Below are 25,393 nucleotides of genomic sequence, written 5' to 3'. Positions count from 1 at the left end.
ATACCATCTCCTCTGATAGCCATCTTCTGAGCCAGTTAACGAAGAAACCACATTTCTAAACAAGTCACACTTACAAAAGAACAGCAGCACAAGTCTTACTTTGGAAATTGGAAGCATTCTTATTCCTAGATAATAATGAGTTAGTTAGTGAGCTGGTTGGTTCATCTTCCTGAGGTCTGAGTTAATTAGTGAGCTGGTTGGTTCATCTTCCTGAGGTCTGAGTTAGTTAGTGGGCTGGTTGGTTCATCTTCATGAGGTCTGAGTTAGTTAGTGGGCTGGTTGGTTAATCTTCATGAGGTCTGAGTTAGTTAGTGAGCTGGTTGATTCATCGTCATGAGGTCTGAGTTAGTTAGTGGGCTGGTTGGTTCATCTTCATGAGGTCTGAGTTAGTTAGTGAGCTGGTTGGTTCATCTTCCTGAGGTCTGAGTTAGTTAGTGGGCTGGTTGGTTCTTCAGCTTATGAGGTCTGAGTTAGTTAGTGAGCTGGTTGGTTCATCTTCATGAGGTCTGAGTTAGTTAGTGGGCTGGTTGGTTCATCTTCCTGAGGTCTTAGTTAGTTAGTGGGCTGGTTGGTTCATCTTCATGAGGTCTGAGTTAGTTAGTGGGCTGGTTGGTTCATCTTCCTGAGGTCTGAGTTAGTTAGTGGGCTGGTTGGTCCATCTTCCAAGCAGCTCTATGTTGGTTGTGATTTCTCCTCATTCCAGACTACAGAAGCTACTGCAGCATGTTCAGTGTATATACTGTGGACGGTGTAATTCATTGATGCTACATCATTATTTCAAGACAAACCCAATCTGTAGCGTTCTCTTGCTGCGACAGAGGAGAGCTGTGAGACGGAGCTGGCTGAGGGGGCAGGGGAGGACATTAAACTTTCAATCTCCTGTTGAGCCCAGCTGTAGTGTAGCACTGTAGAAGATTTTAGTTCTGTAGATGCTAATGTTGACGTTGATCCTGACAGTAGACACTAATTCTAGGGTGGAGGGTTGTTGAGGGCTGTTTCTGCATATTTCTGTTGTCAAGCTGCAGCAGAGCGGACTGACTGTCAGAGCAACAAAGACCATCCAGGGTTGAGAGCAGGGTTGAGAGGGTTGAGAGCTAGACGGTACTGGTCAATTAGAGCGGTTGTACACACTACTGGCCAGGTAGAGTGGTTGAGAACAGCTAGCATTCATTTTCCTTTTATCATCAGCTTAACGTTACACTGAACCACAATGTTGATAAACTAGTGGAAATAATTGGTCATTTTACTAAGACCTGGTTAAGAACCGTTTACACTGAGCAGTTCAAGAATATGTGTCATTTCCCATTAGTTATATATAGTGTGATGGAAGACAAGTGCATTCTTCAGAGGTCAATTATTATTAATATACTGTAGATGGTTACTTACTGGCACTACAACATATGAGATAAGGTCTAATATTCAATCAAGATTAGAAAGTACTGATTTATCTCTGTAATAATAATGTAATAATACATAATGATCTCCCACTCTCCCTCTCACTCTTTCAATTAGTGTGTGTATGCTATATTTCCCAGAAGGTTACTTTGAGTCTATGTAGCACACAGAGTGGAGGGAGGTGGGGGGGGTCCTGGAGAGCAGAATTATCTGAAGCTTCTATATGTACTGTAGTCTACTGTAATCTACTGGAGTCTACTGGAGTCTACTGGAGTCTACTGGAGTCTACTGGAGTCTACTGGAGTCTACTGGAATCTACTGGAGTCTACTGGAATGTACTGGAGTCTACTGGAATCTACTGGAGTCTACTGGAGTCTACTGGAATCTACTGGAATCTACTGGGATATACTGGGGTATACTGGAGTCTACTGGAGTCTACTGAAGTCTACTGGAATCTACAAGAAAATACTGGAGTCTATTGGAGTCTATTGGAGTCTACTGGAATCCACTGGAGTCTACTGGAATCTACTGTAATATTCTGGAATCTACTGGAATCTACTGGAGTCTACTGGAGTCTACTGGAATCTACTGGAATCTACTGGAATCTACTGGAGTCTACTGGAGTCTACTGGAATCTACTGGAGTCTACCGGAATCTACTGGAATCTACTGGAATCTACTGGAGTCTACTGGAATCTACTATATTCTACTGTAATATAGTGGAATCTACTGGAGTGTACTGGAGTCTACTGGAATTTACTGGAATATACTGGTATCTACTGGAGTCTACTGGAGTCTACTGGAATCTACTGGAATCTACTGGAATCTACTGGAGTCTACTGGAGTCTACTGGAGTCAACTGGAATCTACTGGAGTCTACTGGAGTCTACTGGAGTCTACTGGAATCTACTGGATTATATTGGAGTCTCATCTGCTGAGCTGAGGGAAGCAGCGTTCCTCTACCACTGTGAACAAACAGGACAAATATCCTGGTGTCTGCTTTGTTCTCATAACAGTGTTTAGTGACAACACCTTATTATACAAGATACAGCTCCTAGTTGCATCTTCTAGTTAAGTGGATAATGCTGAGGTGATTACCTCTCTATACAGCTCCTAGTAGCAGCTCCTAGTTAAATAGATAATGCTGAGGTGATTACCTCTCTATACAGCTCCTAGTAGCAGCTCCTAGTTAAATAGATAATGCTGAGATGATTACCTCTCTATAAAGCTCCTAGTAGCAGCTCCTAGTTAAATAAATAATGATGTGGTGATTAACTCTCTATAAAGCTCCTAGTAGCAGCTTCTAGTTAAGCGGATAATGCTGCGGTGATTACCTCTCTATACAGCTCTAGTAGCAGCTCCTAGATAAATAGATAATGCTGAGGTGATTACCTCTCCTATTATACAAATTACAGCTCCTAGTGCAGCTCCTAGTTAAATAGATAATGCTCAGGTGATTACCTCTCTATACAGCTCCCAATAGCAGCTCTTAGTTAAATAGATAATGCTGAGGTGATTACCTCTATATACAGCTCCTAGTAGCAGTTCCTAGTTAAATAGATAATGCTGTGGTGATTACCTCTCTATACAGCTCCTAGTAGCAGTTCCTAGTTAAATAGATAATGCTGCGGTGATTACCTCTCTATACAGCTCTAGTAGCAGCTCCTAGATAAATAGATAATGCTGAGGTGATTACCTCTCCTATTATACAAATTACAGCTCCTAGTGCAGCTCCTAGTTAAATAGATAATGCTCAGGTGATTACCTCTCTATACAGCTCCCAATAGCAGCTCTTAGTTAAATAGATAATGCTGAGGTGATTACCTCTCTATACAGCTCCTAGTAGCAGTTCCTAGTTAAATAGATAATGCTGAGGTGATTACCTCTCTATACAGCTCCTAGTAGCAGTTCCTAGTTAAATAGATAATGCTGAGGTGATTACCTCTCTATAAAGCTTCTAGTAGTAGCTTCTAGTTAAGTGGATAATGCTGCGGTGATTACCTCTCTATACAGCTCCTAGTAGCAGCTCCTAGTTAAATAGATAATGCTGAGGTGATTACCTCTCTATAAAGCTCCTAGTAGCAGCTCCTAGTTAAATAGATAATGCTGAGGTGATTACCTCTCTATACAGCTCCTAGTAGCAGCTCCTAGTTAAATAGATCATGCTGTGGTGATTACCTCTCTATACAGCTCCTAGTAGCAGCTCCTTGTTCAATAGATAATGCTTAGGTGATTACCTATTTTATTATACAAGATACAGCTCCTAGTAGCAGCTCCTAGTTAAATAGATAATGCTGAGGTGATTACCTCTCTATACAGCTCCTAGTAGCAGCTCCTAGTTAAATAGATCATGCTGCGGTGATTACCTCTCTGTGTACTCTGTTTTGTTTGGAGGAAAGGAGGCCTGGTGGACTAGCCTGATGCTGCTGAGGACACCCTCATTATGAAACAGCACTAGAAAGGAAAGCCTTCAGATCTATTACTGAGCTAACGTTTCTGAGGTACTCTGATTCATGTATTCATTAGGTTACTGTTGGGATATTCTGCACTTAAGGTGTGTGTGTGTGTGTGTGCTTGTACAGTGCCTTCTAAAAGTACTCAGACCCCTTCCCTCTTTCCACATCTTGTCACGTTACAGCCTTATTGTGTTACGTTACAGCCTTATTATGTTACGTTACAGCCTTATTGTGTTACGTTACAGACTTATTGTGTTACATTACAGCCTTATTATGTTACATTACAGCCTTATTATGTTACGTTACAGCCTTATTATGTTACGTTACAGCCTTATTATGTTACATTACAGCCTTATTATGTTACGTTACAGCCTTATTATGTTACGTTACAGCCTTATTATGTTACGTTACAGACTTATTCTAAAATGGATTTAAAAATAATAATCCTCAGCAATCTACACACAATACCCCATAATGACAAAGCGAAAACAGGTTTTTAGACATTTTTGCAAATGTATTACAAAAAAAACTGAAATACCTTATATAGATAAGTATTCAGACCCTTTGCTATGAGACTCGAAATTGAGCTCAGGTGCATCCTGTTTCCATTGATCATCCTTGAGATGTTTCTACAACATGATTGGAGTCCACCTGTGGTAAATTCAATTGATTGGACATGATTTGGAAATGCTCACAACTGTCTACCTAAGATCCGACAGTAGACAGTGCATGTCAGAGCAAAAACCAAGCCATAAGGTTGAAGGAATTGTCTCTAGAGCTCCGAGACAGGATTGTGTAGAGGCACAGATCTGGGGAAGGGTACCAAAAAATGTCTGCAGCATTGAAGGTCCCCAAGAACACAGCGGCCTCCATAATTCTTAAATGGAAGAAGTTTGGAACAACCAAGACTCATCCTAGAGCTGGCCGCCCGGCCAAACTGAGCAATCAGGGGAGAAGGGCCGTGGTCAGGGAGGTGACCAAGAACCCGATGGTCACTCTGACAGAGGTCTAGAGTTCCTCTGTGGAGATGGGAGAACCTTCCAGAAGGACAACCATCTTTGCAGCGCTCCACCAATCAGGCCTTTATGGTAGAGTGGCCAGACAGAAGCCACTCCTCAGTAAAAGGAAAATGGCAGCCCGCTTGGAGTTTGCCAAAAGGCACATAAAGACTCTGACCATGAGAAACAAGATTCTCTGGTCTGATGAAACCAAGATTGAACTCTTTGGCCTGAATGCCAAGCGTGACGTCTGGAGGAAACCTGGCACCATCCCTACGGTGAAGCATGGTGGTGGCAGCATCATGCTGTGGGGACGTTTTTCAGGGGAAGGGACTGGGAGACTAGTCAGGATCGAGGCAAAGTTGAACGGAGCAAAGTACAGAGAGATCCTTGATGAAAACCTGCTCCAGAGCGCTCAGGACCTCAGACTGGTTCGAGGTTCACCTTCCAACAGGACAATGACCCTAAGGACACAGCCAAGACAACGCAGGAGTGGCTTCGGGATAAGTCTCTGAATGTCCTTGAGTGGCCCAGCCAGAGCCCGGACTTGAACCCGATCTAACATCTCTGGAGAGACCAGAAAATAGCTGTGCAGCAACGCTCCGCATCCAAGCTGACAGAGCTTGAGAGGATCTGCAGAGAAGAATTGGAGAAACTCCCCAAATACAGATGTTCCAAGCTTTTAGCGTCATACCCAAGAAGACTCAAGGCTGTAATCACTGCCAAAGGTGCTTCAACAAAGTACTGAGTAAAGGGTCTGAATACTTATGTAAATGTAATAGTTCGTATTTTTTATTTTTTATACATTAGCAACAAATTCTAAAAACCTGTTTTTGCTTTGCCATTATGGGGTATTATGTGTAGATTGATGAGGGGAAAAAACAATTTAATCAATTTTAGAATAAGGCTCTAACGTAACAAAATATGATAAAAAGTAAAAGGGTCTGAACACTTTCCGAATGCACTGTATGTGTGTGTGTGTGTGCTTGTGTGTTTGAGTGTGTGTGTGTGTGTTTGCGTGTGTGTGTGTTTGCGTGTGTGTGTGTTTGCGTGTGTGTGTTTGTGTGTGTGTTTAAATGTGTGTGTGTGTTTACGTGTTTGTGTGTGCGAGCGTGCGTGTATGTGTGTGTTTGATCTTTGAGGATTGCTATTTTGTTTCTGGTTTCATTGGTATGACTTAAACATTGTTGTAATTGATATAACATTCACCAACAGTTGAGTGTCTGTGAACTTCCATCATCGTCACCATCATCATCATCATCATCATCATCATCAGGCCAGACCCATTATGATTCCCCAGGGGGAGGTTGAGTCCGGCCCTGCTCTGCTCCAGGCAGCTAATGAGGAGGACCCCCTTCCCCCCCCCCCCGCCCTCTCAGAGTGGATCGATCCTTGATGTCAGAGACCCAACATTCTGGCCCTCTGAGCCAGCGGCCCTCTGAGCCATATTAGAGCACTACAGAGGGGCCAGACCACTCCACTGTGGGGCCCAGTGGATAATATTGCCATACTGCCCATTCAACTTAGTCAGCATACTTTAGTCAGCCTGCTCTCACGATCTGGGTTCCCAAGAGGGAAGGTCCTTGATTAAGAAGAAATCATATCTCTCCTAAATGAGTTTTAAAGACAGTATTTTGTGCTATATTTTAGCTATGTTAGCCAGCTGTGGTAACGTGCTCCTGTGATTGAAGGTGTTGTAGAGGTGGCGTCATGTTCCTAGCATAACTACACCACTCTAACGCTCTGGCCTCTATGGTTCTGCTTCTCTCTTATCACAAACTTCAACAGGCTGATCCCTGATCTCTCTGCTCTTTATCCCGGCATGGCTGATCCCTGATCTCTCTGCTCTTTATTCCGGCATGGCTGATCCCTGATCTCTCTGCTCTTTATTCCGGCATGGCTGATCCCTGATCTCTCTGCTCTTTATCCCGGCATGGCTACAGGCTGTTTACATAAGAACAAGGATGCAAAAACAAACTGCCCCGGCAGCCATTACAACAGAAAGGGAGTTATTCATTGGATGATATTCAGACTGTTTATTTATTTGAGGTTGAGCTACTATAGCAGCGGTTGATTGACACAAATACATTATTCCCTCTGCTTGTTATTTCTTTAGGGACTGCTAATTATTTGTTTTTCTTGAGTGGAAATTTAAAGAATTCTTCCAACGCCCGAAGACGATGTCTGTTTTCGTCTGTTTCTTTCGTCTTTAACACTTTTCTTAAGTCTTGTGTTTTTTTCATGTGCTCAAAGAAAATAAGGGCATGATACATTTGAATGCACTAATTAAAAAGCCTAGTGATAAACAGAAGCAGGACTTAAACAGAGTGAGTCTGAGTGAAGCTCCACAGGCCTGTTATTGCAGGACATCAGTTGTCACAACACTCACAGCTATAAACACCATCCAATTGAAATTCATCACTTTGCAGACAAATATAAAAAAGAAGATTAAACAATCTATTTGGGCATTTATTATTCAAGTAATGAATTCTTTTTCCGGAACATTGAGGCCTGTATTTAGCTGTCAGCATCATTTTGGGTGAGAAATGATTGACATTTAGTTCTGTGTGACGGGTGGTTATTTGTACGGTGATATTGCTTTACCTCTTGAGAGAGCATGCAATAGATTATCTCCCAGTGAAATATTCAAATTGACATTTTAGCCCTGAAGAAGGCAGGCAGTAACAACCCTGGTGTCAGTGGCTTTAGCAATCACACTGTACACTGTAGATAGTTCTGATCTAATAGTTATGTTATTTACATGCTCCAGATGAAGCTACAGTAATGGATCAATCACACTGTAGATAGTTCTGATCTAATAGTTATGTTATTTACACACTCCAGATGAAGCTACAGTAATGGATCAATCACACTGTAGATTTCATTTACATTTACGTCATTTAGCAGACGCTCTATTTTTATTTATACCCCCCCGTAGGAATCGAACCCACAACCCTGGCGTTGCAAACGCCATGCTCTATCAACTGAGCTACATCCCCTGCCGTCCATTCCCTCCCCTAGACGACGCTGGGCCAATTGTGCGCCGCCCCATGGGTCTCCCGGTCGGCTACGACAGAGCCTGGATTCGAACCAGGATCTCTAGTGGCACAGCTAGCACTGCGATGCAGTGCCTTACACCACTGCGCCACTCGGGAGACTCGGTAGATAGTTCTGATCTAATAGTTATGTTATTTACAAGCTCCAGATAAAAAGGTACAGTAATGGGAACTGTAATGGCAGCTATAGTATAAAACATTGTTCTAATCTATTGATGTAATGTATTAATTTTGAATGATCATTATATTCCAGTGAATTCTCTCCAGTTGTATTCTCTGTGCTGTGTACTGTGATTGATCTGTATTGAGACAACAATCCTTGGAGATCGAGAATATCAAGTTGTACATGATTTCAACATGTTTAGATTGTTCTCGTAATTATATGAGGAACTGGTAGAGACTGGTGAGCATCCCAGTTACCACTGTACTGTTCTCAATCCCATCAGTTCCATCAGGGTGAAAATCTCCAATTTAGTGAGCTAACAGGTTATTATTAGAAATGACAGTTGGACCTGATGAAATTGTATTCCCAATTGGAAAACAAAATTGCTATCAGACCGACATGATTTCCTTGTGCTCAGACCATGCTAATTCAGCGTCAACACATTGGTAAATGTATTTAAAGCCATAATAGCATATTACCATGCAATCTTCTTTTCCCACTATTTGGTCCCCATTAATCTGGAACTTCGATTTGCATGTAAATGTGGTCAAGTTTCATATCATCAAAATACATGAGGCCTGAACGGACAGGAGAGAAGGGGAGAGACAGGGACAGAAATAATGCATAGAAGTTTGATGCACAATTACAGACATTTATGAGGGATTTCAAAGACTTGATTCTGGCCCTGGGTTTTCACGGGAGGGAGAATTAAGAAATCAACAGGGAATGACATCCATACAGCAACAGAATGATATCAATACAGCAACAGAGACATTATGGGACGTTAGGCCCAGGTGTTACCGGGTCACATTAGTCAGAGGTTGAAGAGCGGCTTGTCTCGAAGCCGGAATAGAAGCTCTACTGGGCTGTATCTACTAGCTCTACTAGACTGTATCTACTAGACTGTATCTACTAGCTCTAATGGACTGTATCTACTAGCTCTACTAGACTTTATCTACTAGACTGTATCTACTAGCTCTAATGGACTGTATCTACTAGCTCTAATGGACTGTATCTACTAGCTCTAATGGACTGTATCTACTAGCTCTAATGGACTGTATCTACCTGCTCTACTAGACTGTATCTACTAGCTCTAATGGAGTGTATCTACTAGCTCTAATGGACTGTATCTACTAGCTCTACTGGGCTGTATCTACTAGCTCTACTAGACTGCATCTACTAGCTCTAATGGACTGTATCTACTAGCTCTAATGGACTGTATCTACTAGCTCTAATGGACTGTATCTACTAGCTCTAATGGACTGTATCTACTAGCTCTAATGGACTCTATCTACTAGCTCTGCTAGACTGTATCTACTAGCTCTAATGGACTGTATCTACTAGCTCTACTAGACTGTATCTACTAGCTCTACTAGACTGTATCTACTAGCTCTAATGGATTTTATCTACTAGCTCTACTAGACTGTATCTACTAGCTCTACTAGACTGCATCTACTAGCTCCAATGGACTGTATCTACTGGCTCTACTAGACTGTATCTACTAGCTCTAATGGACTGTATATACTAGCTCAACTAGACTGTATCTACTAGCTCTAATGGACTGTATCTACTAGCTCTAATGGACTGTATCTACTAGCTCTAATGGACTGTATCTACTAGCTCTACTAGACTGTATCTACTAGCTCTAATGGACTGTATCTACTAGCTCTACTAGACTGTATCTACTAGCTCCAATGGACTGTATCTACTAGCTCTACTAGACTGTATCTACTATCTCTAATGGATTGTATCTACTAGCTCTACTAGACTGTATCTACTAGCTCTACTAGACTGCATCTACTAGCTCCAATGGACTGTATCTACTGGCTCAACTAGACTGTATCTACTAGCTCTAATGGACTGTATCTACTAGCTCTGATGGACTGTATCTACTAGCTCTAATGGACTGTATCTACTAGCTCTACTAGACTGTATCTACTAGCTCTAATGGACTGTATCTACTAGCTCTACTAGGCTGTATCTACTAGCTCCAATGGACTCTATCTACTGGCTCTACTAGACTGTATCTACTAGCTCTAATGGACTGTATATACTAGCTCAACTAGACTGTATCTACTAGCTCTACTAGACTGCATCTACTAGCTCTAATGGACTGTATCTACTAGCTCTAATGGACTTTATCTACTAGCTCTAATGGACTGTATCTACTAGCTCTACTAGACTCTATCTACTAGCTCTACTAGACTGTATCTACTAGCTCTACTAGACTGTATCTACTAGCTCTAATGGACTGTATCTACTAGCTCGAATGGACTGTATCTACTAGCTCTAATGGACTGTATCTACTAGCTCTAATGGACTGTATCTACTAGCTCTACTAGACTGTATATACTAGCTCTAATGGACTGTATCTACTAGCTCTAATGGACTGTATCTACGAGCTCTAATGGACTGTATCTACTAGCTCTAATGGACTGTATCTACTAGCTCTACGATACTTTATCTACCAGCTCTAATGGACTGTATCTACTAGCTCTAATGGACTGTATCTACTAGCTCTAATGTTCTGTATCTACTAGCTCTAATGGACTGTATCTACTAGCTCTACTAAACTGTATCTACTAGCTCTAATGGACTGTATCTACTAGCTCTACTAGACTGTATCTACTAGCTCTAATGGACTGTTTCTACTAGCTCTAATGGACTGTATCTACTAGCTCTAATGGACTGTATCTACTAGCTCTAATGGACTGTATCTACTAGCTCTGCTAGACTGTATCTACTAGCTCTAATGGACTGTATCTACTAGCTCTACTAGACTGTATCTACTAGCTCCAATGGACTGTATCTACTAGCTCTACTAGACTGTATCTACTAGCTCTAATGGATTGTATCTACTAGCTCTACTAGACTGTATCTACTAGCTCTAATGGACTGTATCTACTAGCTCTACTAGACTGTATCTACTAGCTCTACTAGACTGCATCTACTAGCTCCAATGGACTGTATCTACTGGCTCTACTAGACTGTATCTACTAGCTCTAATGGACTGTATATACTAGCTCAACTAGACTGTATCTACTAGCTCTAATGGACTGTATCTACTAGCTCTAATGGACTGTATCTACTAGCTCTAATGGACTGTATCTACTAGCTCTACTAGACTGTATCTACTAGCTCTAATGGACTGTATCTACTAGCTCTACTAGACTGTATCTACTAGCTCCAATGGACTGTATCTACTAGCTCTACTAGACTGTATCTACTAGCTCTAATGGATTGTATCTACTAGCTCTACTAGACTGTATCTACTAGCTCTACTAGACTGCATCTACTAGCTCCAATGGACTGTATCTACTGGCTCTACTAGACTGTATCTACTAGCTCTAATGGACTGTATATACTAGCTCAACTAGACTGTATCTACTAGCTCTACTAGACTGCATCTACTAGCTCTAATGGACTGTATCTACTAGCTCTAATGGACTGTATATACTAGCTCTAATGGACTGTATCTACTAGCTCTACTAGACTCTATCTACTAGCTCTACTAGACTGTATCTACTAGCTCTACTAGACTGTATCTACTAGCTCTAATGGACTGTATCTACTAGCTCGAATGGACTGTATCTACTAGCTCTAATGGACTGTATCTACTAGCTCTAATGGACTGTATCTACTAGCTCTACTAGACTGTATCTACTAGCTCTAATGGACTGTATCTACTAGCTCTACTAGACTGTATCTACTAGCTCCAATGGACTGTATCTACTAGCTCTACTAGAATGTATCTACTAGCTCTAATGGATTGTATCTACTAGCTCTACTAGACTGTATCTACTAGCTCTACTAGACGACATCTACTAGCTCCAATGGACTGTATCTACTGGCTCTACTAGACTCTATCTACTAGCTCTACTAGACTGTATCTACTAGCTCTACTAGACTGTATCTACTAGCTCTAATGGACTGTATCTACTAGCTCGAATGGACTGTATCTACTAGCTCTAATGGACTGTATCTACTAGCTCTAATGGACTGTATATACTAGCTCAACTAGACTGTATCTACTAGCTCTACTAGACTGCATCTACTAGCTCTAATGGACTGTATCTACTAGCTCTAATGGACTGTATCTACTAGCTCTAATGGACTGTATCTACTAGCTCTACTAGACTCTATCTACTAGCTCTACTAGACTGTATCTACTAGCTCTACTAGACTGTATCTACTAGCTCTAATGGACTGTATCTACTAGCTCGAATGGACTGTATCTACTAGCTCTAATGGACTGTATCTACTAGCTCTAATGGACTGTATCTACTAGCTCTACTATACTGTATCTACTAGCTCTAATGGACTGTATCTACTAGCTCTAATGGACTGTATCTACGAGCTCAAATGAACTGTATCTACTAGCTCTAATGGACTGTATCTACTAGCTCTATGATACTTTATCTACCAGCTCTAATGGACTGTATCTACTAGCTCTAATGGACTGTATCTACTAGCTCTAATGTTCTGTATCTACTAGCTCTAATGGACTGTATCTACTAGCTCTACTAGACTGTATCTAGTAGCTCTAATGGACTGTATCTACTAGCTCTAATGGACTGTATCTACTAGCTCTAATGGACTGTATTTTATAGCTCTACTAGACTGTATCTACTAGCTCTACTAGACTGTATCTACTAGCTCTAATGGACTGTTTCTACTAGCTCTACTATACTGTATCTACTAGCTCTAATGGACTGTATCTACTAGCTCTACTAGACTGTATCTACTAGCTCTAATGGACTGTATCTACTAGCTGTAATGGACTGTATCTACTAGCTCGAATGGTCTGTATCTACTAGCTCTAATGGACTGTATCTACTAGCTCTAATGGACTATATCTACTAGCCCTAATGGACTGTATCTACTAGCTCTACTAGACTGTATCTACTAGCTCTAATGGACTGTATCTACTAGCTCTAATGGACTGTATCTACTAGCTCGAATGGACTGTATCTACTAGCTCTACTAGACTGTATCTACTAGCTCTAATGGACTGTATATATTAGCTCTAATGGACTGTATCTACTAGCTCTACTAGACTGTATCTACTAGCTCTAATGGACTGTATCTACTAGCTCTAATGGACTGTATCTACTAGCTCTACTAGACTGTATCTACTAGCTCTAATGGACTGTATCTACCAGCTCTAATGGACTGTATCTACTAGCTCTAATGGACTGTATCTACTAGCTCTAAAGGAATGTATCTACTAGCTCTAATGGTCTGTATCTACCAGCTCTAATGGACTGTATCTACTAGCTCTACTAGACTGTATCTACTAGCTCTAATGGACTGTATCTACCAGCTCTAATAGACTGTATCTACTAGCTCTACTAGACTGTATCTACTAGCTCTAATGGACTGTATCTACCAGCTCTAATGGACTGTATCTACTAGCTCTAATGGACCGTATCTACTAGCTCTAATGGAACGTATCTACTAGCTCTAATGGTCTGTATCTACCAGCTCTAATGGACTGTATCTACTAGCTCTACTAGACTGTATCTACTAGCTCTAATGGACTGTATCTACTAGCTCTAATGGACTGTATCTACTAGCTCTAATGGACTGTATTTTATAGCTCTACTAGACTGTATCTACTAGCTCTACTAGACTGTATCTACTAGCTCTAATGGACTGTATCTACTAGCTCTAATGTTCTGTATCTACTAGCTCTAATGGACTGTATCTACTAGCTCTACTAGACTGTATCTACTAGCTCTAATGGACTGTATCTACTAGCTCTAATGGACTGTATCTACTAGCTCTAATGGACTGTATTTTATAGCTCTACTAGACTGTATCTACTAGCTCTACTAGACTGTATCTACTAGCTCTAATGGACTGTTTCTACTAGCTCTACTATACTGTATCTACTAGCTCTAATGGACTGTATCTACTAGCTCTACTAGACTGTATCTACTAGCTCTAATGGACTGTATCTACTAGCTCTACTAGACTGTATCTAGTAGCTCTAATGGACTGTATCTACTAGCTCTAATGGACTGTATCTACTAGCTCTAATGGACTGTATTTTATAGCTCTACTAGACTGTATCTACTAGCTCTACTAGACTGTATCTACTAGCTCTAATGGACTGTTTCTACTAGCTCTACTATACTGTATCTACTAGCTCTAATGGACTGTATCTACTAGCTCTACTAGACTGTATCTACTAGCTCTAATGGACTGTATCTACTAGCTGTAATGGACTGTATCTACTAGCTCGAATGGTCTGTATCTACTAGCTCTAATGGACTGTATCTACTAGCTCTAATGGACTATATCTACTAGCCCTAATGGACTGTATCTACTAGCTCTACTAGACTGTATCTACTAGCTCTAATGGACTGTATCTACTAGCTCTAATGGACTGTATCTACTAGCTCGAATGGACTGTATCTACTAGCTCTACTAGACTGTATCTACTAGCTCTAATGGACTGTATATATTAGCTCTAATGGACTGTATCTACTAGCTCTACTAGACTGTATCTACTAGCTCTAATGGACTGTATCTACTAGCTCTAATGGACTGTATCTACTAGCTCTACTAGACTGTATCTACTAGCTCTAATGGACTGTATCTACCAGCTCTAATGGACTGTATCTACTAGCTCTAATGGACTGTATCTACTAGCTCTAAAGGACTGTATCTACTAGCTCTAATGGTCTGTATCTACCAGCTCTAATGGACTGTATCTACTAGCTCTACTAGACTGTATCTACTAGCTCTAATGGACTGTATCTACCAGCTCTAATAGACTGTATCTACTAGCTCTACTAGACTGTATCTACTAGCTCTAATGGACTGTATCTACCAGCTCTAATGGACTGTATCTACTAGCTCTAATGGACCGTATCTACTAGCTCTAATGGAACGTATCTACTAGCTCTAATGGTCTGTATCTACCAGCTCTAATGGACTGTATCTACTAGCTCTACTAGACTGTATCTACTAGCTCTAATGGACTGTATCTACTAGCTCTAATGGACTGTATCTACTAGCTCTAATGGACTGTATTTTATAGCTCTACTAGACTGTATCTACTAGCTCTACTAGACTGTATCTACTAGCTCTAATGGACTGTATCTACTAGCTCTAATGTTCTGTATCTACTAGCTCTAATGGACTGTATCTACTAGCTCTACTAGACTGTATCTACTAGCTCTAATGGACTGTATCTACTAGCTCTAATGGACTGTATCTACTAGCTCTAATGGACTGTATTTTATAGCTCTACTAGACTGTATCTACTAGCTCTACTAGACTGTATCTACTAGCTCTAATGGACTGTTTCTACTAGCTCTACTATACTGTATCTACTAGCTCTAATGGACTGTATCTACTAGCTCTACTAGACTGTATCTACTAGCTCTAATGGACTGTATCTACTAGCTCTACTAGACTGTATCTAGTAGCTCTAATGGACTGTATCTACTAGCTCTAATGGACTGTATCTACTAGCTCTAATGGACTGTATTTTATAGCTCTACTAGACTGTATCTACTAGCTCTACTAGACTGTATCTACTAGCTCTAATGGACTGTTTCTACTAGCTCTACTATACTGTATCTACTAGCTCTAATGGACTGTATCTACTAGCTCTACTAGACTGTATCTACTAGCTCTAATGGACTGTATCTACTAGCTGTAATGGACTGTATCTACTAGCTCGAATGGTCTGTATCTACTAGCTCTAATGGACTGTATCTACTAGCTCTAATGGACTATATCTACTAGCCCTAATGGACTGTATCTACTAGCTCTACTAGACTGTATCTACTAGCTCTAATGGACTGTATCTACTAGCTCTAATGGACTGTATCTACTAGCTCGAATGGACTGTATCTACTAGCTCTACTAGACTGTATCTACTAGCTCTAATGGACTGTATATATTAGCTCTAATGGACTGTATCTACTAGCTCTACTAGACTGTATCTACTAGCTCTAATGGACTGTATCTACTAGCTCTAATGGACTGTATCTACTAGCTCTACTAGACTGTATCTACTAGCTCTAATGGACTGTATCTACCAGCTCTAATGGACTGTATCTACTAGCTCTAATGGACTGTATCTACTAGCTCTAAAGGACTGTATCTACTAGCTCTAATGGTCTGTATCTACCAGCTCTAATGGACTGTATCTACTAGCTCTACTAGACTGTATCTACTAGCTCTAATGGACTGTATCTACCAGCTCTAATAGACTGTATCTACTAGCTCTACTAGACTGTATCTACTAGCTCTAATGGACTGTATCTACCAGCTCTAATGGACTGTATCTACTAGCTCTAATGGACCGTATCTACTAGCTCTAATGGAACGTATCTACTAGCTCTAATGGTCTGTATCTACCAGCTCTAATGGACTGTATCTACTAGCTCTACTAGACTGTATCTACTAGCTCTAATGGACTGTATCTACTAGCTCTAATGGACTGTATCTACTAGCTCTAATGGACTGTATTTTATAGCTCTACTAGACTGTATCTACTAGCTCTACTAGACTGTATCTACTAGCTCTAATGGACTGTATCTACTAGCTCTAATGTTCTGTATCTACTAGCTCTAATGGACTGTATCTACTAGCTCTACTAGACTGTATCTACTAGCTCTAATGGACTGTATCTACTAGCTCTAATGGACTGTATCTACTAGCTCTAATGGACTGTATTTTATAGCTCTACTAGACTGTATCTACTAGCTCTACTAGACTGTATCTACTAGCTCTAATGGACTGTTTCTACTAGCTCTACTATACTGTATCTACTAGCTCTAATGGACTGTATCTACTAGCTCTACTAGACTGTATCTACTAGCTCTAATGGACTGTATCTACTAGCTGTAATGGACTGTATCTACTAGCTCGAATGGTCTGTATCTACTAGCTCTAATGGACTGTATCTACTAGCTCTAATGGACTATATCTACTAGCCCTAATGGACTGTATCTACTAGCTCTACTAGACTGTATCTACTAGCTCTAATGGAACGTATCTACTAGCTCTAATGGTCTGTATCTACCAGCTCTAATGGACTGTATCTACTAGCTCTACTAGACTGTATCTACTAGCTCTAATGGACTGTATCTACTAGCTCTAATGGACTGTATCTACTAGCTCTACTAGACTGTATCTACTAGCTCTAATGGACTGTATCTACAATTTCTACTAGACTGTATCTACCAGCTCTAATGGACTGTATCTACTAGCTCTACTCTACTAGACTGTATATACTAGCTCCAATGGACTGTATCTACCAGCTCTACTAGACTGTATCTACTAGCTCTACTAGACTGTATCTACTAGCTCTAATGGACTGTATCTACCTGCTCTAATAGACTGTATCTACTAGCTCTACTAGACTGTATCTACTAGCTATAGTGGACTGTATCTACCAGCTCAAATTGACTGTATCTACTAGCTCTAATGGACCGTTTCTACTAGCTCTAATGGAACGTATCTACTAGCTCTAATGGTCTGTATCTACCAGCTCTAATGGACTGTATCTACTAGCTCTACTAGACTGTATCTACTAGCTCTAATGGACTGTATCTACTAGCTCTAATGGACTGTATCTACTAGCTCTACTAGACTGTATCTACTAGCTCTAATGGACTGTATCTACTAGCTCTACTAGACTGTATCTACTAGCTCTAATGGACTGTATCTACAATTTCTACTAGACTGTATCTACCAGCTCTAATGGACTGTATCTACTAGCTCTACTCTACTAGACTGTATATACTAACTCCAATGGACTGTATCTACCAGCTCTACTAGACTGTATCTACTAGCTCTACTAGACTGTATCTACTAGGTCTAATGGACTGTATCTACCAGTGCTAATGGACTGTATCTACTAGCTCTAATGGACTGTATCTACTAACTCTACTAGACTGTATCTACTAGCTCTAATGGACTGCATCTACCAGCTCTAATAGACTGTATCTACTAGCTCTACTAGATTGTATATACTAGCTCTAATTGACTGTATCTACCAGCTCAAATGGTCTGTATCTACTAGCTCTAATGGACCGTATCTACTAGCTCTAATGGAACGTATCTACTAGCTCTAATGGTCTGTATCTACCAGCTCTAATGGACTGTATCTACTAGCTCTACTAGACTGTATCTACTAGCTCTAATGGACTGTATCTACCAGCTCTAATAGACTGTATCTACTAGCTCTACTAGACTGTATCTACTAGCTATAGTGGACTGTATCTACCAGCTCAAATTGACTGTATCTACTAGCTCTAATGGACCGTTTCTACTAGCTCTAATGGAACGTATCTACTAGCTCTAATGGTCTGTATCTACCAGCTCTAATGGACTGTATCTACTAGCTCTACTAGACTGTATCTACTAGCTCTAATGGACTGTATCTACTAGCTCTAATGGACTGTATCTACTAGCTCTACTAGACTGTATCTATTAGCTCTAATGGACTGTATCTACAATTTCTACTAGACTGTATCTACCAGCTCTAATGGACTGTATCTACTAGCTCTACTCTACTAGACTGTATATACTAGCTCCAATGGACTGTATCTACCAGCTCTACTAGACTGTATCTACTAGCTCTACTAGACTGTATCTACTAGCTCTAATGGACTGTATCTACCAGCGCTAATGGACTGTATCTACTAGCTCTAATGGACTGTATCTACTAGCTCTAATGGACTGTATCTACTAGCTCTAATGGTCTGTATCTACCAGCTCTAATGGACTGTATCTACTAGCTCTACTAGACTGTATCTACTAGCTCTAATGGACTGTATCTACCAGCTCTAATAGACTGTATCTACTAGCTCTACTAGACTGTATCTACTAGCTATAGTGGACTGTATCTACCAGCTCAAATTGACTGTATCTACTAGCTCTAATGGACCGTTTCTACTAGCTCTAATGGAACGTATCTACTAGCTCTAATGGTCTGTATCTACCAGCTCTAATGGACTGTATCTACTAGCTCTACTAGACTGTATCTACTAGCTCTAATGGACTGTATCTACTAGCTCTAATGGACTGTATCTACTAGCTCTACTAGACTGTATCTACTAGCTCTAATGGACTGTATCTACAATTTCTACTAGACTGTATCTACCAGCTCTAATGGACTGTATCTACTAGCTCTACTCTACTAGACTGTATATACAAGCTCCAATGGACTGTATCTACCAGCTCTACTAGACTGTATCTACTAGCTCTACTAGACTGTATCTACTAGCTCTAATGGACTGTATCTACCAGTGCTAATGGACTGTATCTACTAGCTCTAATGGACTGTATCTACTAGCTCTACTAGACTGTATCTACTAGCTCTAATGGACTGCATCTACCAGCTCTAATAGACTGTATCTACTAGCTCTACTAGACTGTATATACTAGCTCTAATTGACTGTATCTACCAGCTCAAATGGTCTGTATCTAGTAGCTCTAATGGACCGTATCTACTAGCTCTAATGGAACGTATCTACTAGCTCTAATGGTCTGTATCTACCAGCTCTAATGGACTGTATCTACTAGCTCTAATGGACTGTATCTACTAGCTCTAATGGACTGTATCTACTAGCTCTACTAGACTGTATCTACTAGCTCTAATGGACTGTATCTACAATTTCTACTAGACTGTATCTACCAGCTCTAATGGACTGTATCTACTAGCTCTACTCTACTAGACTGTATATACTAGCTCAAATGGACTGTATCTACCAGCTCTACTAGACTGTATGTACTAGCTCTAATGGTCTGTATCTACTAGCTCTACTAGATTGTATATACTAGCTCTAATTGACTGTATCTACCAGCTCAAATGGTCTGTATCTACTAGCTCTAATGGACCGTATCTACTAGCTCTAATGGAACGTATCTACTAGCTCTAATGGTCTGTATCTACCAGCTCTAATGGACTGTATCTACTAGCTCTACTAGACTGTATCTACTAGCTCTAATGGACTGTATCTACCAGCTCTAATAGACTGTATCTACTAGCTCTACTAGACTGTATCTACTAGCTATAGTGGACTGTATCTACCAGTTCAAATTGACTGTATCTACTAGCTCTAATGGACCGTTTCTACTAGCTCTAATGGAACGTATCTACTAGCTCTAATGGTCTGTATCTACCAGCTCTAATGGACTGTATCTACTAGCTCTACTAGACTGTATCTACTAGCTCTAATGGACTGTATCTACTAGCTCTAATGGACTGTATCTACTAGCTCTACTAGACTGTATCTATTAGCTCTAATGGACTGTATCTACAATTTCTACTAGACTGTATCTACCAGCTCTAATGGACTGTATCTACTAGCTCTACTCTACTAGACTGTATATACTAGCTCCAATGGACTGTATCTACCAGCTCTACTAGACTGTATCTACTAGCTCTACTAGACTGTATCTACTAGCTCTAATGGACTGTATCTACCAGCGCTAATGGACTGTATCTACTAGCTCTAATGGACTGTATCTACTAGCTCTAATGGACTGTATCTACTAGCTCTAATGGTCTGTATCTACCAGCTCTAATGGACTGTATCTACTAGCTCTACTAGACTGTATCTACTAGCTCTAATGGACTGTATCTACCAGCTCTAATAGACTGTATCTACTAGCTCTACTAGACTGTATCTACTAGCTATAGTGGACTGTATCTACCAGCTCAAATTGACTGTATCTACTAGCTCTAATGGACCGTTTCTACTAGCTCTAATGGAACGTATCTACTAGCTCTAATGGTCTGTATCTACCAGCTCTAATGGACTGTATCTATTAGCTCTACTAGACTGTATCTACTAGCTCTAATGGACTGTATCTACTAGCTCTAATGGACTGTATCTACTAGCTCTACTAGACTGTATCTACTAGCTCTAATGGACTGTATCTACAATTTCTACTAGACTGTATCTACCAGCTCTAATGGACTGTATCTACTAGCTCTACTCTACTAGACCGTATATACTAGCTCCAATGGACTGTATCTACCAGCTCTACTAGACTGTATCTACTAGCTCTACTAGACTGTATCTACTAGCTCTAATGGACTGTATCTACCAGTGCTAATGGACTGTATCTACTAGCTCTAATGGACTGTATCTACTAGCTCTACTAGACTGTATCTACTAGCTCTAATGGACTGCATCTACCAGCTCTAATAGACTGTATCTACTAGCTCTACTAGACTGTATATACTAGCTCTAATTGACTGTATCTACCAGCTCAAATGGTCTGTATCTAGTAGCTCTAATGGACCGTATCTACTAGCTCTAATGGAACGTATCTACTAGCTCTAATGGTCTGTATCTACCAGCTCTAATGGACTGTATCTACTAGCTCTAATGGACTGTATCTACTAGCTCTAATGGACTGTATCTACTAGCTCTACTAGACTGTATCTACTAGCTCTAATGGACTGTATCTACAATTTCTACTAGACTGTATCTACCAGCTCTAATGGACTGTATCTACTAGCTCTACTCTACTAGACTGTATATACTAGCTCCAATGGACTGTATCTACCAGCTCTACTAGACTGTATGTACTAGCTCTAATGGTCTGTATCTACTAGCTCTAATGGACTGTATCTACCAGCTCTACTAGACTGTATCTACCAGCTCTAATGGACTGTATCTAATAGATCTAGTAGACTGTATCTACTAGCTCTAATGGACTGTATCTACTAGCTCTAATGGGCTGTATCTACCAGCTCTAATGGACTGTATCTACTAGCTCTAATGGACTGTATCTACTAGCTCTAATGGACTGTATCTACTAGCTCTAATGGACTGTATCTACCAGCTCTAATGGACTGTAGCTACTAGCTCTAATGGTCTGTATCTACCAGCTCTAATGGACTTCATCTACTAGCTCTACTAGAATGTATCTACTAGCTAAAATGGACTGTATATACTAACTCTAATGGACTGTATCTACTAGCTCTACTAGACTGTATCTGATAGCTCTACTAGACTGTATCTGATAGCTCTAATGGACTGTATCCACTAGCTCTACTATACTAGACTGTATCTACTAGCTCCAATGGACAGTATCTACCAGCTCTAGTAGACTGTATCTACCAGCTCTAATGGACTGTATCTACTAGCTCTTCTAGACTGTATCTACTATCTCTAATGGAATGTATCTAACATCTCTAATGGACTGTATCTACTAGCTCTAATGGTCTGTATATACTAGCTCTAATGGACTGTATCTACTCACTCTAATGGACTGTATCTACTAGCTCTAATGGACTTTATCTAATAGTTCTAATGGACTGTATCTACTAGCTCTACTAGACTGTATCTACTAGCTCTAATGGACTGTATCTACTAGCTCTAATGGACTGTATCTACTAGCTCTAATGGACTGTATCTACTAGCTCTAATGGACTGTATCTACTAGCTCTAATGGACTGTATCTTCTAGCTCTAATGGACTGTATCTACTAGCTCTAATGGACTTTATCTACTAGCTCTACTAGACTGTATCTACTAGCTCTATTGGACTGTATCTACTAGCTCTAATGGACTGTATATTCTAGCTCTACTGGACTGTATCTACTTGCTCTAATGGACTGTATCTACTAGCTCTACTAGACTGTATCTACTTGCTCTACTAGACTGTATCTACTAGCTCTAATGTACTGTATCTACTAGAGCTACTGGACTGTATCTACTAGCTCTACTAGACTGTATCTTCTAGCTCTACTAGACTGTATCTACTAGCTCTAATGGACTGTATCTATTAGCTCTACTGGACTGTATCTATTAGCTCTACTGGACTGTATTTACTAGCTCTAATGGACTATATCTACTAGCTCTAATGGACTGTATCTACTAGCTCTACTAGACTGTATCTACTAGCTCTACTAGACTGTATCTACTAGCTCTACTAGACTGTATCTACCAGCTCTAATGGACTGTATCTACTAGCTCTAATGTACTGTATCTACTAGCTCTACTAGACTGTATCTACTAGCTCTAATGTACTGTGTCTACAAGCTCTACTAGACTGTATCTACTAGCTCCAATGGACTGTATCTACCAGCTCTAATGGACTGTATCTACTAGCTCTAATGGACTGTATCTACTAGCTCTAATGGACTGTATCTACTAGCTCTAATGGACTGTATCTACTAGCTCTAATGGACTGTATCTACTAGCTCTAATGGTCTGTATCTACTAGCTCTACTAGACTGTATCTACTAGCTCTAATGGACTGTATCTACCAGCTCTGAGTGACTGTATCTACTAGCTCTAATGGTCTGTATCTACTAGCTCTAATGGACTGTATCTACTAGCTCTAATGGACTGTATCTACTAGCTCTAATGGACTGTATCTACTAGCTATAATGGACTTTATCTACTAGCTCTAATGGACTGTATCTACCAGCTCTAATGGACTGTATCTTCTAGCGCTTCTAGACAGTATCTACTAGCTCTACTAGACTGTATCTACTAGCTCTAATGTACTGTATCTACTAGAGCTACTGGACTGTATCTACTAGCTCTACTAGACTATATCTACTAGCTCTACTAGACTGTATCTACTAGCTCTAATGGACTGTATCTGCTAGCTCTAATGGACTGTATCTACTAGCTCTAATAGACTGTATCTATTAGCTCTACTAGACTCTACTCTACTCTACTAGCTCTAATGGACTGCATCTACTAGCTCTAATGGACTGTATCTACTAGCTCTAATGGACTGTATCTACTAGCTCTAATGGACTGTATCTACTAGCTCTAATGGACTGTATCTACTAGCTCTAATGGACTGTATCTACTAGCTCTAATGGACTGTATCTACTAGCTCTACTAGACTGTATCTTCTAGCTCTAATGGACTGTATCTACTAGCTCTAATGGACTGTATCTACTAGCTCTACTAGACTGTATCTACTAGCTCTAATGGACTGCATCTACCAGCTCTAATAGACTGTATCTACTAGCTCTACTAGACTGTATATACTAGCTCTAATTGACTGTATCTACCAGGTCAAATGGTCTGTATCTAGTAGCTCTAATGGACCGTATCTACTAGCTCTAATGGAACGTATCTACTAGCTCTAATGGTCTGTATCTACCAGCTCTAATGGACTGTATCTACTAGCTCTAATGGACTGTATCTACTAGCTCTAATGGACTGTATCTACTAGCTCTACTAGACTGTATCTACTAGCTCTAATGGACTGTATCTACAATTTCTACTAGACTGTATCTACCAGCTCTAATGGACTGTATCTACTAGCTCTACTCTACTAGACTGTATATACTAGCTCCAATGGACTGTATCTACCAGCTCTACTAGACTGTATGTACTAGCTCTAATGGTCTGTATCTACTAGCTCTAATGGACTGTATCTACCAGCTCTACTAGACTGTATCTACCAGCTCTAATGGACTGTATCTAATAGATCTAGTAGACTGTATCTACTAGCTCTAATGGACTGTATCTACTAGCTCTAATGGGCTGTATCTACCAGCTCTAATGGACTGTATCTACTAGCTCTAATGGACTGTATCTACTAGCTCTAATGGACTGTATCTACTAGCTCTAATGGACTGTATCTACCAGCTCTAATGGACTGTAGCTACTAGCTCTAATGGTCTGTATCTACCAGCTCTAATGGACTTCATCTACTAGCTCTACTAGAATGTATCTACTAGCTAAAATGGACTGTATATACTAACTCTAATGGACTGTATCTACTAGCTCTACTAGACTGTATCTGATAGCTCTACTAGACTGTATCTGATAGCTCTAATGGACTGTATCCACTAGCTCTACTATACTAGACTGTATCTACTAGCTCCAATGGACAGTATCTACCAGCTCTAGTAGACTGTATCTACCAGCTCTAATGGACTGTATCTACTAGCTCTTCTAGACTGTATCTACTATCTCTAATGGAATGTATCTAACATCTCTAATGGACTGTATCTACTAGCTCTAATGGTCTGTATATACTAGCTCTAATGGACTGTATCTACTCACTCTAATGGACTGTATCTACTAGCTCTAATGGACTTTATCTAATAGTTCTAATGGACTGTATCTACTAGCTCTACTAGACTGTATCTACTAGCTCTAATGGACTGTATCTACTAGCTCTAATGGACTGTATCTACTAGCTCTAATGGACTGTATCTACTAGCTCTAATGGACTGTATCTACTAGCTCTAATGGACTGTATCTTCTAGCTCTAATGGACTGTATCTACTAGCTCTAATGGACTTTATCTACTAGCTCTACTAGACTGTATCTACTAGCTCTATTGGACTGTATCTACTAGCTCTA

This window comes from Coregonus lavaretus (assembly GCF_964263955.1).
Source record: "Coregonus lavaretus genome assembly, chromosome: 3".
Lineage (NCBI taxonomy): Eukaryota > Metazoa > Chordata > Actinopteri > Salmoniformes > Salmonidae > Coregonus > Coregonus lavaretus.
The sequence above is the reverse complement of the archived record's forward strand: the minus strand, read 5'-3'. Positions refer to the sequence as shown.